The sequence below is a fragment of the Prionailurus bengalensis genome, chromosome B4 (assembly GCF_016509475.1).
Source record: "Prionailurus bengalensis isolate Pbe53 chromosome B4, Fcat_Pben_1.1_paternal_pri, whole genome shotgun sequence".
Classification (NCBI taxonomy): Eukaryota; Metazoa; Chordata; class Mammalia; order Carnivora; family Felidae; genus Prionailurus; species Prionailurus bengalensis.
Window position 1 is genome coordinate 14,133,796 of NC_057358.1, and position 15,319 is coordinate 14,149,114.

The 15,319-nt window shown below is 46.0% G+C and overlaps 1 protein-coding gene and 1 non-coding gene across 3 annotated transcripts in view; both read right to left on the bottom strand.

Moving 5' to 3' along the window:
• The window catches only part of FAM171A1 (family with sequence similarity 171 member A1), a 135,133-nt gene that overhangs the window by 107,129 nt on the left and 12,685 nt on the right, over positions 1-15,319 (bottom strand). The gene's annotated exons all lie outside the window — the stretch shown is intronic.
• LOC122474097 lies at positions 560-663 on the bottom strand. Its single transcript, XR_006294790.1, has one exon. It is a non-coding gene; the product is annotated as a U6 spliceosomal RNA (small nuclear RNA).

Sequence of the window (15,319 nt, forward strand, 5' to 3'; positions counted from 1 at the left end):
AAACCAGGGTTCCACCAGCAAAAAGAGGGGCAAGTGAAGACTTTTATTAGTGTTTAGAGAGAAAAGTTACATGAAGTATGCTTAACACAGTGAAGTGTGGGCTATTAACAAATTATCAATTAACACTGATTTATTAATAAACTAATACATTGTCATCTTTCACTAGAACCCAGAGTTACCTGATAAACTCTATTTCCCTCAGGGAGACTACTTGATGAAATCTCTATACAGAAACATTCAGGTCTGTGTGTCAAGGAGCCAGAGCAGAAATTCTTGGAAGATGAATTCTTAAGGGAAAAAATGTAAGCAAATGATATTTTACCTGTAGCCTCATACTAAACCTGAAACTTGTCTGATGTTCTTTTTTTTTTTTTTTTTTTTTTTAGTGTTTATTTTTGAAGGAGAGAGAGACACAGAGAGAGAGAGAGAGAGAGTGGGAGAGTGGCAGAGAGAGAGAGGGAGCCCCGACTCGGGGCTCGAACTCACAAACCGTGAGATCATGGCCTGAGATCATGGCCTGAGCTGAAATCAGATGCTCAGCCAAGCCACCCAGGCGCCCCAAAATATGGAACACTTCACAAATTTGTGTATCATCCTGGTGCAGGGGCCATGCTAATCTTCTCTGTATCGTTCCAATTTTAGTATATGTGCTCCTGAAGCGACTACAAAGTGTTCTTAAACTATAGTTCATACCACTGAATCCTCTGGGATCTGAACAAGGTATTCACGGAGTATCTTTAGTGTAAATACACTGAAGGCCTTTGGAAAAGAGGGGAAGAAAAACCCTCTTTCAAGATTGTTATGGCTCACTTATCATGGTTTTAAATAAACTTCTACTTAAAAGACAACATGCTTTTTTTTTTTAGCAGGCAGACTATATAAAAAGTCCAATTAAACGTCTTCATGGAAACACTCAATTTGCAATTAACTCTGAGGTCTGATTCAGATGCGTGTGACCTGATCGTGAAAGCTTAGGAGCTATAGAGGGGCCCCTGGCTGGCTCAGTCGGTTGAGCGTCTGACTTCGGCTCAGGTCATGATCTCATGGCTCGTGAGTTCGAGCCCTGCATAGCTCAGAGCCTGAAGTCTGCTTCGGATTCTGTGTCCCTCTCTCTCTCTGCCCCTCCCCTCGCTCATGCTCTGTTTCTCTCTCTCCCAAGAATAAGTAAAACATTAAAAAAAAATAAAAAAATAAAGAGCTATAGGAACTAAATGCTCATGCCTGGATCTCCCATATGCAAAAAATAGATTTTGTACAGGGGGAAATGCTAATAGTTCTGTTATCCTAAAACTGGTAGGTACCCTTCCCACCAGCAGCCAAATTTCATCTTTTTCCGATTCAGACCTGGCACTGCTGGGGAGAACAGTCACTATTTTGCATGCTCTTTCCCAATACGTATAAAAATAAACAATACTTCTGATACAATTTCAGACTGAAAAATGAATGCCAACTAATAAAGGAAATAGCAATTAGCAAAGTCATTCATTATGGTTCTGCTTTTGCCTCTGTTGCTTGTTTATGCCCATAAAACAATAAATTCACGATAGTAACCTAATATTTTATATACATTTTCCCTGAAATCAAAGTAGAAGAGATCGAGGACATCTGTGACGAATATATTCTGCTAGTATTAAGAGTCCCTAAATTCGATTATGGTATATGGCATATATTTTCTCCCATAAAACTTGTATTTTCAGCTAATAGGCATCACCTTCTTTTTAAAAAAAAAAAATTTTTTTTTTCAACGTTTATTTATTTTTGGGACAGAGAGAGACAGAGCATGAACGGGGGAGGGGCAGAGAGAGAGGGAGACACAGAATCGGAAACAGGCTCCAGGCTCTGAGCCATCAGCCCAGAGCCCGACGCGGGGCTCCAACTCCCGGACCGCGAGATCGTGACCTGGCTGAAGTCGGACGCTTAACCGACTGCGCCACCCAGGCGCCCCTATACCGCGAGATCGTGACCTGGCTGAAGTCGGACGCTTAACCGACTGCGCCACCCAGGCGCCCCTATAGGCATCACCTTCTAAAACCACCTTACTTCTATCTCCAGCACCAACAGTTACCTTCCTCCTTGGGGATTATTTTATTTTTTTAAGACATATGTGATTTTAGAACAGTTTTAGGTTTACGGAAAAATTGCAAAGACAGTAGAGATAGTTCCCATATAGCTTTTACCCAGCATCTTGTAGCAAAATCTGGTACATTTGCTATAATTAATTAACCAATGCTGACACATTGTCATTAACCGAAGCTCCTCCTTTATTCAGATTCCTTAGTTGCCCCCTAATGTCTCTTTCTTGATCCAGGCCCCCATCCAGGGAGTCGCATCACATCTAGTTGTCATATTTCCTTAGGCTCCTCTTGGCTGTGACAGTGTCTCAGACATTCCAAGTTCTTGATGACCTGGGCACAGTTTTGAGGGTACTGCTGGGTATTTTGTACAATGTCCCCCAGTTTGGGTTTGTGAAGTGTTTTCTCACGGTTAGACTGGGATTAAGGGTGTAAGGAGGAAGACCCCAGAAGGAAAGTGTCATTCTTGTCACATCAAGGGTACTATCAACACGGCTATTGATGTTGACCTTTGTCACCTGCCTGTTTGTTCAGTTCCTCCTAACGAAACAAGTAATCGTAGAATTACTTTCTCCTTTCCACAACCCATACGTGAGGGGCTGGAGGTTTTGTGACCTTGACAGCAGAAGACTGACCTCACTTATTTCGGTTCTTCTGTATAAGGGATGTGTCTCCTCCACTCCCTTGCTCGCTTGCTCACTCATTCAATCGTTCATTCATTTGTTCCTAGCTGTATGGACTCCTGGATACTCAAGAGTTAATTTTTAGGAAGAGGCAGGAGGGCATCTGGGTGGCTCAGTCAGTTGAACCTCAGACTTTGGCTCATGTCAGGATCTCACAGTTCATGAGTTTAAGCCCCACGTCGGGCTCTGTGCTGACAGCTCGGAGCCTGAAGCCTGCTTCAGATTCTGTGTCTCCCTCTATCTCTGTTCTTCCCCCACTCACACACTCTCTCTCTCTTTCTCTCAAAAATAAATAAACATTAAAAAAAATAAAAGGAAGAGGCAGGAAGGGATTTTGTTGTATTTGAGCACGTGCAAAGGCCGGGGAGGACGGGCTGCTGTGCACACAGAGCTGCTGGCCTCCCTCACGCCGACCAGACTCCCGTCACACACCAGACTGATGGCCCACAACAGTGAACTTTCTGCCACAGTAACAGTAAAGAGTCCTACATGTTGCAGAACTCTGGACTCTGTCTGAGCAACCAAATTGCAAACACTGAACCCACCATAAGCCAGAAGCCCTGCTGCCCATGTCAGTGCCCATCCTGGCCCTCGTCCTCAGCTCCCACAGTCAAGCAACTGGCAAAGTCCAGGCACGATGCTCATAAACACCCTGAGTTGGCATCCTATCAGGAGAATGGCTGGGACCTACAGCCCACCCTACAGCCTCTTGCACAGACTTGTGTGCACGGTGGGGTACACGGTACATGGGCTTTCACTCAAGACCGTGAATTTAGGAGAAACAATCCTGCAGGTCTTGATAGTGAGTATATATAGATAGTGGGAACTGAGCAGTGAGGGGCACATTATGTATGAAACACAGCAGGTGATGTCATGGAGGTTGCACAAAGTGCTAAGGGACCCTACAGAGAAGTCATACAAGGAGATGACAGCTGATATGGGGCCAGAAAAACAAGCAAGAGTTTGAGATGGGGAAGGGGGGAGGGAGGATCCAATTTGTAATCATTTATCAGTATTTTCCTTCCTTTTTTTTTTAATAAATTTTTTAATGTTTCTTTATTTTTGAGGGGTGGGGGGAGAGGGAGAGAGGGAGCAGGGAGAGGCACAGAGAGAGGGAGACACAGAATCTGAAACAGGCTCCAGGCTCTAAGCTGTCAGCACAGAGCCCAACATGGGGTTCGAACTCACGAACTGTGAGATCACGGCCTGAGCCGAAGTGGGATGCTCAACTGACTGAGCCTCCCAGGTGCCCCGGGTCTAATGCTTTTAAATTTGCTTATGCCAGTGGGTGACGAACTCTGCAGGTGGCAGAACATCTAGGTGTGGGAGTGGAATCTGCACAGAGTCGTAGGTACATCAAACCTGAAGTAGGTTTATAATTCGGGGTAAGGGAGGACTCATCTTATCAAAGGTTCTCTCACTGAGATAAACAGCACGGACTAGAAACATTTTCAACTAGGGGCGCCTGGGTGGCGCAGACGGTTAAGCGTCCGACTTCAGCCAGGTCACGATCTCGCGGTCCGTGAGTTCGAGCCCCGCGTCTGGCTCTGGGCTGATGGCTCAGAGCCTGGAGCCTGTTTCTGATTCTGTGTCTCCCTCTCTCTCTGCCCCTCCCCTGTTCATGCTCTGTCTCTCTCTGTCCCAAAAATAAATAAACGTTGAAAAAAAAAATTAAAAAAAAAAAAAAAACATTTTCAACTATAATATTTTCTAGTGCAACCTGGAAAAAGCCCCAAATGTTCCATTTTGGGTATTAAAACACCTCTGCTTGGCTCACAGAAAGTCCTACTTGAGAACCACTGGTCCAGGTGACTGATGAGCGTAACACGTTCTGTTTTCAGCAGACCGAAGGCTACACTTAGAAGCCATTCTCCAAATCAGTACAAAACCCACATTAGCAAAAAGAGGCTTCACAAGGCACATTTTGAAAACTTTATTTAATAGTTTCCTTCGTTTTTCCCCAATTGCTGGTAACACCCACCATCCTATTTTTAGCTCCACTGTACATTAATGAAGATCTATGATAAGATACATGTAATTACTTGTGAGTTAAATGGGAAGACTCTGCTCATAGTAAAAAAAAAAAAAAAAAAAAAATCGACCTGCCTTCAAAGCAACAGGAAGAAAGAATCAAGGGGGGAAAGTGATACCATGGCAACACGGCTTTCAGAAAGACAAGCTCTGCACACCTTGTCAGCTACTCCACAGAGCTGGAGACAATCCGGGACATACCTGTGCTTCTGAGGATGCCCATGAGATCCTCAGGCACATCACAGAGGCGAAGGGACCCTTATGCACAGAGTCAGACGCCGCTGCCCCCCCAAACAGGAGGGAGGTCCACACAAACAGTAACAGTAACGACAACAACAATAATAACATAACGGACGGCTTCTATCTCCGTCTGACTTCTGAGTCTGCCACGCTCAAAATACTGCTCGGATTAACCCCGTGACGTCAGCATCAGGACCACAGGGACTATGTCCGGGATTTGTAGGCCCGCCCCCAGAGGTCCTGATCTGTGTGGCAGGGCCCAGGATTTGCATATTTAACTAGCATCCCGGGATTCAGATGCAGGAGGTCCTCAAGGACACTCGGAGGCACAGTGATGCGGGGTGCAAGCCACAGGCGGTCTGCTGACCAAACCAGCCCACTTTACCCCGGGAGTCACCCCTCAAGACTTTTATCATCAATCCTTCGTTCTGTGCAGTGTGTCGATGGAACTGTAGTGGCGTTAACCTGGGACGGTTAAAGTGATGAATGGAAAGTCGAGTATAATGAGCTTGTCGCACGCAGAATGGCAGAGCCAGGCTGCCGATTTAGACTCTTAGCCAGTCAGGGTGCCTCCTAATTAGCTCCGGAACCGTATCCCGTTGCTAAAAGTCTTGAGGGGTGATGACAAATGGCAATAAACATGACTACAGCTCCCAGAAAATTTTAACCCCGATTTGAGGGAGTCCAGGATGCCAAGTCTGACCCTCTCCAGTCCTATTTATATATGATTTTTAAAATGCATTCGGGGGGCACCTGGGTGGCTTGGTCGGTTAAGCGTCCGACTTCGGCTCAGGTCATGTCTCACGGTCCGTGAGTTCGAGCCCCGCGTCGGGCTCTGTGCTGACAGCTCGGAGCCTGGAGCCTGTTTCAGATTCTGTGTCTCCTTCTCTCTTTGCCCCTCCCCTGTTCGTGTTCTGTCTCTCTCTGTCTCAAAAATAAATAAACGTTAAAAAAAAAAATTAAAACGCATTCGGCACACACATGACTTTCTGACCACTTGGGCCATTATGTGAACAGCTTAGAAACCCAACCTTAGAGTCATGGCCCAGCATTAAATCTGCCTTGTGTTTACTCCGTAAGCAGAGGTTCTGTCCCTTATCTGCACGTTGACACTCGGGGAGTATTTCAAGACAAGCGCAAAGATGAAAGTCAGCATTGTCTCAGCTCTGGCTGACACAGAATCAGAGGGGGGGGCTTTGGAAAAACTACCCATATTCAGGCCCCCCTAGACTTCGAACTTAAAGTCTCTGGGGCGAATCCTGCTGATGCTCCTGGGTAATTATAACGTCCACCCAGGGTTGAGCCCCACTGGGAATGCTTGTTCCTCTCAAGACCGTGAGCATCCTGGAGGAGGACACGGTTTCTCCCTCTCTGCCTTTCAAACCAATACGTAATAAATTATCACTGAGCTAAACTGAATATATTTGCATATTGGACTGTTTCCACGTCTGTAGCGGGCAAGCAGCCTCAAGGACCGAAGACTGGGTTCACATCTGTGACCTCACCTTCCCAACCAAACAACATTGGCACAGCTGGTCCCACACCTCCAGGCTGAAAGACGTGCCTGTCACTGTTCCTCCCGCTTAATGAGGGCTGAGAAGTGCTTCAGAGGTGGGGCTGCGATTACAGTCGGCAAAGGCAGGAGCCTTCACCAAATATGAGGACGTCCCTCGGAAAGTCACCATGACTGAAAGGAGAGCTAAAAGACGGTTAATCCCAACAAGTGCCTTCTGCTGGCAGTAAGGGTTGCCAGATTTAGTGACCTCAAATGTAGGGTGTCCCGTTACGCTTGACCAAGGTTCAGATGACCAACAAATAATTTTTAGTGTAGTTATGTTCCATGCACGATTTGGGCACACTTACACTAAAAATCTATTCACTGTGTGTCTGAAATGCCACTCAACTGGGTGTCCTTAGTTTATCTGCAGCTCCAGTGCTAATGGTCCCAAAGTCAATTTGTGTGAGTTTGTTTTGGGAAAAAGGGATGGTGGAATTACAAGATAAAAACATCTGAAAACGCTGTGTTTTGTTTCCCAACAAATGCTTTGGTAGTCCCAGGCATAGGGGCTGTCTAGAATAAGATATAAGCAGAATATCCCTCTAAGTGACTTTTCAAAGAACGGGGTTCTTCGGCTCCGAACAAAGGACACAGCAGAAGAGAAACTTTCGTTGTGGGCCGCAGCTGAGCAAATTTATCAAACAAAGGAAGCATTCAACTCACACTCTGTACCACGCTCACACACGAAAATTCAACAAACTGGATGCAGAAACCAGAAACAGTGATGCAATTTTATCTGGCTCATCTTGTGATTATGAAGTTCTCTTTCCTGTTTTCGCTCCTGAGAGAGGTGGAGGAAAGGCACAGTGGAAAGAGGAGAAAACTGGCCTTACCAGATTTGCTCTTTCAGCAAAGACACTGAGGACCAGATGGGAGGCAGTTCCGGCCTCAAGGAGAGATGGACGGACTGCCCATGTGTACACACAGCTGCTCAGTACCAGGCGGGGAGGGTTTTCTGCTGTGCCCTCAGCACCTAGAACAGTGCCAGGAATATGGAGCCATTCAATAAATATTTGTTGAATGAACAGCAAAGATATGCACACAGACTCGGGAAGGGAAAGGGGGAGCCAGAGATGGCCCCCGAAGGGGAGGATGCCTGAGGCTTTAGGAAGAGCAAAGATGAGTCAGTACAAAGCACTCGGGCAACGGGGGGGGGGGGGGGGGGGGGGGGGGGGGGGGGGGGGGGGGGCGGGTGGGTCTGAAGGCGCAGCACAGCGAGCATGTTGGACAACCACGAATGAAGACCCCTGGCCAGTAAAGCCCAGGTGGTGCTCGGGGGGAAACGGGGAGGACTGCCCTGGGGGCGGTCGGGGGAGATCTGGGGGTCCATCAGCTGAGAGCTGGAAATGGGCCCCAGTGTAGAGCAGATGCTCTGAGGGGTTCAGGGCTGGAGCCCGAGGTCACAGCTTTCTCTCAAGAGGAAGAGGAGGAAAGGGGGGACCCGATGGGGACTGAGGAAGGGCAGCCCAGGCAGGAGACCAGCCAGGAGACGCCTCTGCCATGGAAGCTGGGGCCGCATGTCATGGAGACGAAAGTACTGGTGTCAGAGGCGAGCGGGCCGGGGAATGAGTGCTGGCTGTGGCAAAAGGGGTCCCTGAGGAGTGGTGAGGATGGGGGATGGGCAGCAGAGGGTTACAGGGTGAATGTGGGGGTGAGCAAGTGGGGACACTGAGCGTGGACCGCAGCATTCCTGGCAGCGGAATGGAAGAAATCGTACGCGGGGGCTCTGGGGTCCGGGGGGGGGGGCTGTTTCACAGGTATGTCCCTCCTCACTGGGGGAGAGGCCTCCAGATCTGCTGAAGATGAGAGACAGAGCCACAGGCTGGGACGTGCTGACTGCACAGCTCCGGGCTCAAAGCCGGAATGCGATGGGCCAGGCCCCGGGGTTTTCTCAACCTCCTCCCCCTCCAACTCCCTCCAGGAACCTGGTTTGCTGCCGACAAGCCCGGCCCAGTCGAGCCTAGAGCTCAGTCCTGAGCACCCAGGCTCTCATCTGGACACATGGTGCTTCTTCTGGAGGCAAGGAGGTGAACATTTCAAGACGAAAAGGATGGGGGCACCCAACTCTACCTCCTAGTTTTAAAAGCACAGAACAGAAATACATACAACCCTCGTGAGGTGGAATGTCAAATGCTCACATGGATCATCATTTTACCGGCCCCCTGAAGGTCTTCTGGGACTCTGCAGGCAGCCAAGAATCTCCAGGGAGATAAATTACAAAAAGGCCACTTAGGAATTTCGTTGCCTCAGCAGGGCCTCACCCACCTTCCACACAGGGATGGAGAAGAAAACACGGCTGGGGCGGCAGGAACAGCCCGCTGCTGGTATCTGAGTGTGGTGCAAAAGCTGTGTCTTTCGAATAAAGTGACTCAGAAGTCTGGTCATTAGTTAGCCCTTAAAAAAAAAAAAAACAACTACGGGGGAGGGGTGCCTGGGTGGCTCAGTCAGTTGAGCATCCGACTTCGGCTCAAGTCACGATCTCACTGTCTGTGAGTTCGAGCCCCACGTCGGGCTCTGTGCTGACAGCTCAAAGCCTGGAACCTGCTTCGGATTCTGTCTCTCCCTCTCTCAAAAATAAGCATTAAAAAAAAAAATTATGGGGAAAAAAGGGACTCTATATCTGAGTAACAGTGGTCAGCTATTCTTTATTTAAACAAGCCCAAACAGCAGGCAATAAGTGACTTATTCCAGATGCAATCCACACAAAACTAAAGGTCATATACTAACATAAAACCGATAAAAATGTGCAAGCTTTACTGTTTATAACAGCCGTACTCCATTTAAAAAGAAGGTACAGGTACAGAAGCCTGGGTGGCTCAGTTGGCTAAGCATCCAACTTTTGGTTTCGGCTCAGGTCATGATCTCTCATGGTTCGTGGGTTTGAGCCTTGCATCAGGCTCTGTGCTGACAGGGCAGAGCCTGCTTGAGATCCAGTCTCCCTCTCTCTGTCTGCCCCTTCCTCACTTGTGCTCTCTAGCTCAGAGTAAGTAAGTAAATTTTAAAAATTATTAAAAAGAAGGTATGAAAAGATAGTTCAGTGTCAAGTATAAACAAGAACCGGAATGGTATCAGTGTTTCTATTGCCCTGAAATAGTTTTTACTGGATTAAAACTATATGCAGCACGACTGGAGATGGGCTGCAGGCAAATTAAAGATAATCAAACCAAAAGTCACTCAGAGCTACGCAGGGTTTTCATTACACAGTTAGTACATGATGAATGAATACTTTAATTGTATGAATGAAGTAACCGAGTGGGTTACTTACCTAAAAAAAGGCTCGCAATTCCTTCTAAGTCACAAGTGATGTGGGTTCCACCCCAACACCTGAACATATTAAACCAGCTACCTCTCTTGAACGTAAGCTTTGAATAAGGTGAGAATACATTTTCTAGGTAGCTTTCTTAAACTGCAAGGCTAAAAATCTGAGGAAAAAGTAGCCAGATTCAATCGATGGCTTCCTGGGTCTGCTTCTGCCTGTCCCTAAATCTTAGGACAGGACGGGCAGTGAACAACCTCACCAATTCAAGTGTGGTCCAGCGACCAGCAGCATGGTAAGAGTTACAGCATCTTAGGGGCCACACTAGACCCACTGACCCGGAATCTGACAAGACCAGCAAGTGATTCGTATCTGCTTTCAAATTTGGGAAGCAATGGTGAGAACTGGCTTTCTGTTTTGGCTCCCCATCCCAAAGGTTCCACGGAGCCCGGGCAAGTAGCCTCAGAAAGTTATCGAGTACTACTTTCATTATATTGCATTTCACTTTATAACTTCTTTCAGTTTTATTTCACCTTTGCTCTGAGCCATAAAGCTGTCTGCCTTTTCTTTATCCATTAGCCTTAATTCTTCAAAGTAATTTGGCTTCATGCTAGCACCTAAAACAGTGTCAATTTTAAATTATGTACAGTAATAGGCTAGGAGGAAATGGAAAATATTTCCCAAGTTCAATTTTAGATAGGATTATATAATTTTTTTGTTTTCTCTTTCTTCTTTCCCTCTCTGTGTGTGTGTGTGTGTGTGTGTGTGTGTGTGTGACAACTGCAATGGGCTTATTAGCAAACCTGTTGGGTTTCACAGCAAGCTAGGAAGTCACTTAGAGCACTACCTAGAAAAATGACATGTAATTAGAAACAGGAGCCGGGGCCGGTGCAGTACACAGCACAGAACAAGGCCATATGCACACAGCTCACACTAAAGACAGTGTTCTACAACAGGCCTAGGTATGCGTTTCCATCTGAAACAGCAGTCCCACTCACTGAAGAGTTAACTGCATCCACGAAATTGTAAACTGGAGCAGTGGGGATCGTGAGTCTATTTTATACTGTCTGACAAGTAACAGGACAGGATTAATAAATATCCATGAATGAGAGAGCGAATGGCACTTAAACTGTATGTTCTCCCTACCACACTCTGCCCCTTCCCTTTCAATTCCTGCGAAAGCAAAGAGAATCCAATGAACCTTCCAGCCATTCCTGAAGCCATTCAAGAAGCCACTCCCCACATGGAGACGCCTCTACCATGGCTTCCATGAGGACGGCTGGAGGAGACTTCTCTGGGCACTAGGTCCCTCGCACCCCATCCCAACAAGAATCAGCATCAGCTTCCTTATCTCAAACATTTTTAGTACCTGAAAAGAGACGCAGTGCAATGTTCAATAACCCCATGTAAACTAACTAAGATCTGGGTGTAAGCGGTGATGTTCAACAATTTTCAAAGTCTCTTCCACTGCTAAAGTTGCCATTAAAGAGTCTGAACTTTCCATATCCTTTTGGCTGCTGTGGTGGGGCACTTTCCCTTAACTCCACTGGAAGAACAGAACAAGAGTGAAGAAAAGAAAGTAGGGGCATCTGGGTGCCTTAGTCAGTTAAGTGTCCAACTCTTGATTTCAGCTCAACTTATGATCTCACAGTTCATGAGATCAAGATCCACAGTGACAGCACAGAGCCTGCTTGGAATTCTCTCTCTCTGCGTCCGCCCCCCTCTGAAAAATAAATGAATAAACTTAAAGAAAAAAAAAAAGAAAGTAGGAGCACTTGGGTGGCTCGGTCTGTTGAGCATCTGACTTTGGCTCAGGTCATGATCTCATGGTTTGTGGGTTTGAGCCCCACGTCGGGCTCCATGCTGACAGCACGGAGCCTGCTTGGGACCCTCTCTCTCCCTCTTTCTCTGCCCCTCCCCTGCTTGTGCTCTCTCTCTCTCTCTCTCTCTCTCAAAAATAAACAAACTTAAAAAAAGACAGTAAAGGAGCTCAGTAACAAAGGCGACTAACTGTGTCCTCAATAAATTCCATGAGATTAGCAGGGGCTAGAGTTGAGACGAGTGATACTGAGTACTGAGAAAACCAGTCCCTTTGATGTTGGGATATCTGGCTGAAGACTGACCAACCGTGCAGAATCAACGAGAAAAGGGGATGTGTAATAATTCAGGTGAGGAAGATAGATGAGACAAGCCGCCCGGCTCACAGACCTAGAAGAATACCCACTACTCATTATGCCCCTGCAGGAAGCAGGAGACAGGAGTTTACCAGCAGCTCAGCAACTCCACTGTCATTTTGCCAAAAAAAAAAAAAAAAAAAAAAAAAAAAAAGAAAGAAAAAGAAAAGTCTTTTTCAAATGCTTTATAAACTACAAAAAAAGCTACAATTCATATGGATGGTGGCATGGCCCTGGGAGTGCCTTCCTCCCCTTCTCTGTGTGGTTCCTAGCCTTCAAACCCCACCTCACAAGCCACTTTCCTGGGAAGCCTCCCTGACTGCCCAGTTAGTTATTTCCTCCTCCCCATCCCTCTATGCTTTGCTCCTCCCTATAGTGGTTTGTTTATCTGTGCTTCTCCCATAGGAGCTCGAGTTCCTGAAAAGTGGGGGCTTAATTATCTTTGGATCCCCAGGGCATGGAACCATAAGAAGTCACTGATAATGCCCACTTTCATCATTAAATATGTGAGCTCTACTTGGTAGGGAGCATGACGGCTGCCCAGAAACTGGGTGGCTCAGACTGGAGAATGCCCGAGCAGAAATCATGACTGAAACAGTGAGTATGAGTGTCTAAAGCAACTGAGAGAGACACTCTAAGAGAACAGAGGAGGAGCATGTGTGTGGGATTATCATCTCCATGCTGTACCAGTGCATGACTTCAAGCCACGCTCCCCCACCCACATGCACAGAAAGGAATAATCTCTTTCCTGATACTTCTCAGGATTATGAGGAGTAAAAAGATAATGGACCTGAAAGCACTTGAAAATCTGCCATTTAAGAAATTAGTATTATCAACCTTCCGGTGGTGAAAAGTAAGGACAGCAGAGACTCTTTGCTGGGTACATGGATGGGTGGATGGATAAAGAGTGGTTCATCTGCCATGAAGCAGCTAAGAGGAAAAGAAGTTTAAGAAGTATCTAACTTGCCAGGCCTTTCTCTCATGTAAACGTCTCCTTAAGGATTCTGAATTTAGAAATGGGTAGATATGGGGGTGCCTAGGTGGCTCAGTTGGTTAAGCATCTGACTTCGGCTCAGGTCATGATCTCACAGTTCATGGGTTCGAGCCCCCCGTCAGGCTCTGTGCTGACAGCTCAGAGCCTGGAGCCTGCTTCAGATTCCGTGTCTCCCTCTCTCTCTGCCCCTCCCCCACTCGTGCTCGGTCTCTCTCTCTCTCTTCCTCTCTCTCAAAAATAAACATTAAATAAATAGATAGATAGATAGATAAATAAATAAATTAATTAATTAAAATGGGGCATTAAAAAAACCCCTAAAGGGGCGCCTGGGTGGCGCAGTCGGTTGAGCGTCCGACTTCAGCCAGGTCACGATCTCGCGGTCCGTGAGTTCGAGCCCCGCGTCAGGCTCTGGGCTGATGGCTCGGAGCCTGGAGCCTGTTTCCGATTCTGTGTCTCCCTCTCTCTCTGCCCCTCCCCCGTTCATGCTCTGTCTCTCTCTGTCCCAAAAATAAATAAACGTTGAAAAAAAAATTTAAAAAAACAAAACAAAACAAACAAATGGGAAGATATAAGCAGGGAATAGTTCCACCTTAATTAACATGTTATCTAATTAGTGCACATAAAAAAAATCCTAGTCTGAAAGCCATTAACTCCTTTCTCTTGTTTACTTAGCATTTATGTATTACTTTTACGTGTACTGATTTAGAATGTCTCAGTTTAATATTTAATGCAACATCTAATAGGTTTCCATTAAGACACTGAGATCTTTATAGGCAATGATTTTATTTTTAAATTTGAAAAGGCAAATGAGGTTCAAGATGGTAAGAAAAAAACCAAAACAAACCTGTTTCAAACAGTAGTGGGGAAAGAACACAATGGGAGACTTCTATCAATGTTACCTCTAACTCAAAATCTACGTTGCGGCACAAGAATCAAAACACAAAGTGGCGTTAAAAGTCGTTTTAACGGTTTGTGCTGCCAAGAGGTGAGCGAGCTGAATTAAAGGATCACTTTCTAAGGTTAATTTCACTAGGCAGTCTTTAAGTTTACAGTAAAGGAAAAAAACGTACCCACGAAACTGTGCACTGAGTATATGCCCCATGTGCCAAGTGAAATAGTTTGGGAAGGAGAGACCTAATTTCGCCACAGCCGTACTGGTGACATTTGGACAAGCGGTGGACCGAGGGGGCTCTGCACAGACAGCCTGGAGAGCAAAGCCACGTTTTAAAAGGGCTCCCTGTGCTCGCAGATGGGCTGTAAACTTGACCAGACTGCAGACACTGTCCTCCACCCTCACCAGTTGAATGCATTAACTTTTCTATTCCTTTCCCATATGCTTTATTGCACATTCAAAAACATGGACAGCAGATGGTAGGTAACAAAGAAAGAGATCAATCACCCAAGCAAAAATTGAAAAAACCTTGTTCTAAAAGAGACATCTAAAAGCCACTTACCTCCAACCTCCCATTAGATGGGAATATTTTAATCGAGTGACATCAAACGCAAGTAACTTCTTTTAGGTCATCCTTGAGCAGATACCGCCTTTTCGTACTGCAATATTTGCAATAATGGACTCGCATTTATCTAATGCTATTGTGCTTTCCTAACTTGGAATAACCACAGACTTCCTTAATATCAAAAACATAATAGAAGGGGCCAGCAGCTCCCAGAGAACAACTTTCTATCACAGTAAACACTGAATAAACGCAGGGCTCTGAGATTCCATACTCAGGAATCAGAGGAAACAAATGTATCTCATGAGTATGGAAACAAGAAAACGTTGTAAGTTTGGAAAAAACTTCTCTTTTTATGAAATCTCTATTTTAATTTAAACAGAGGGGCTATTTATGCCACTAATTCTATCTGTCTGTGCAGAAGTTGACAGAAACCAGACAAAGGGCTTGAGGAGAGAAGCTTTACTAACAAGGCAACAGTATATACAGCGGGGAAACCGGACACAGGTCTCACTGTTCTTTGCACGGATATAGTTTCTAAAAGGCAGGCGGCTCAGAAACAGACTAAAAGTTAGAAGAGGCCACATGAGGGAAGAAACAGAAATGAAAAATAGAGGACCTGACTCAAATACCCACTTTTTCCCTAATCCCAGACGTGGATCTCTGGAATAGCCCAGCCCCACAAAATCTGCAGGTAGACATGCACATTCCCTTGAAGTGTCAAATGTATATTTGTATAGGTTAATGGCATAAGCAAAGGATAGAAGGAAACGATGCTATCTTGTCTAAACTTCCAAAGGATATACCCAGTCATTAGGGGAGCTTCTTCAATCTCAAGGAATTTCATTTTCTCCCAT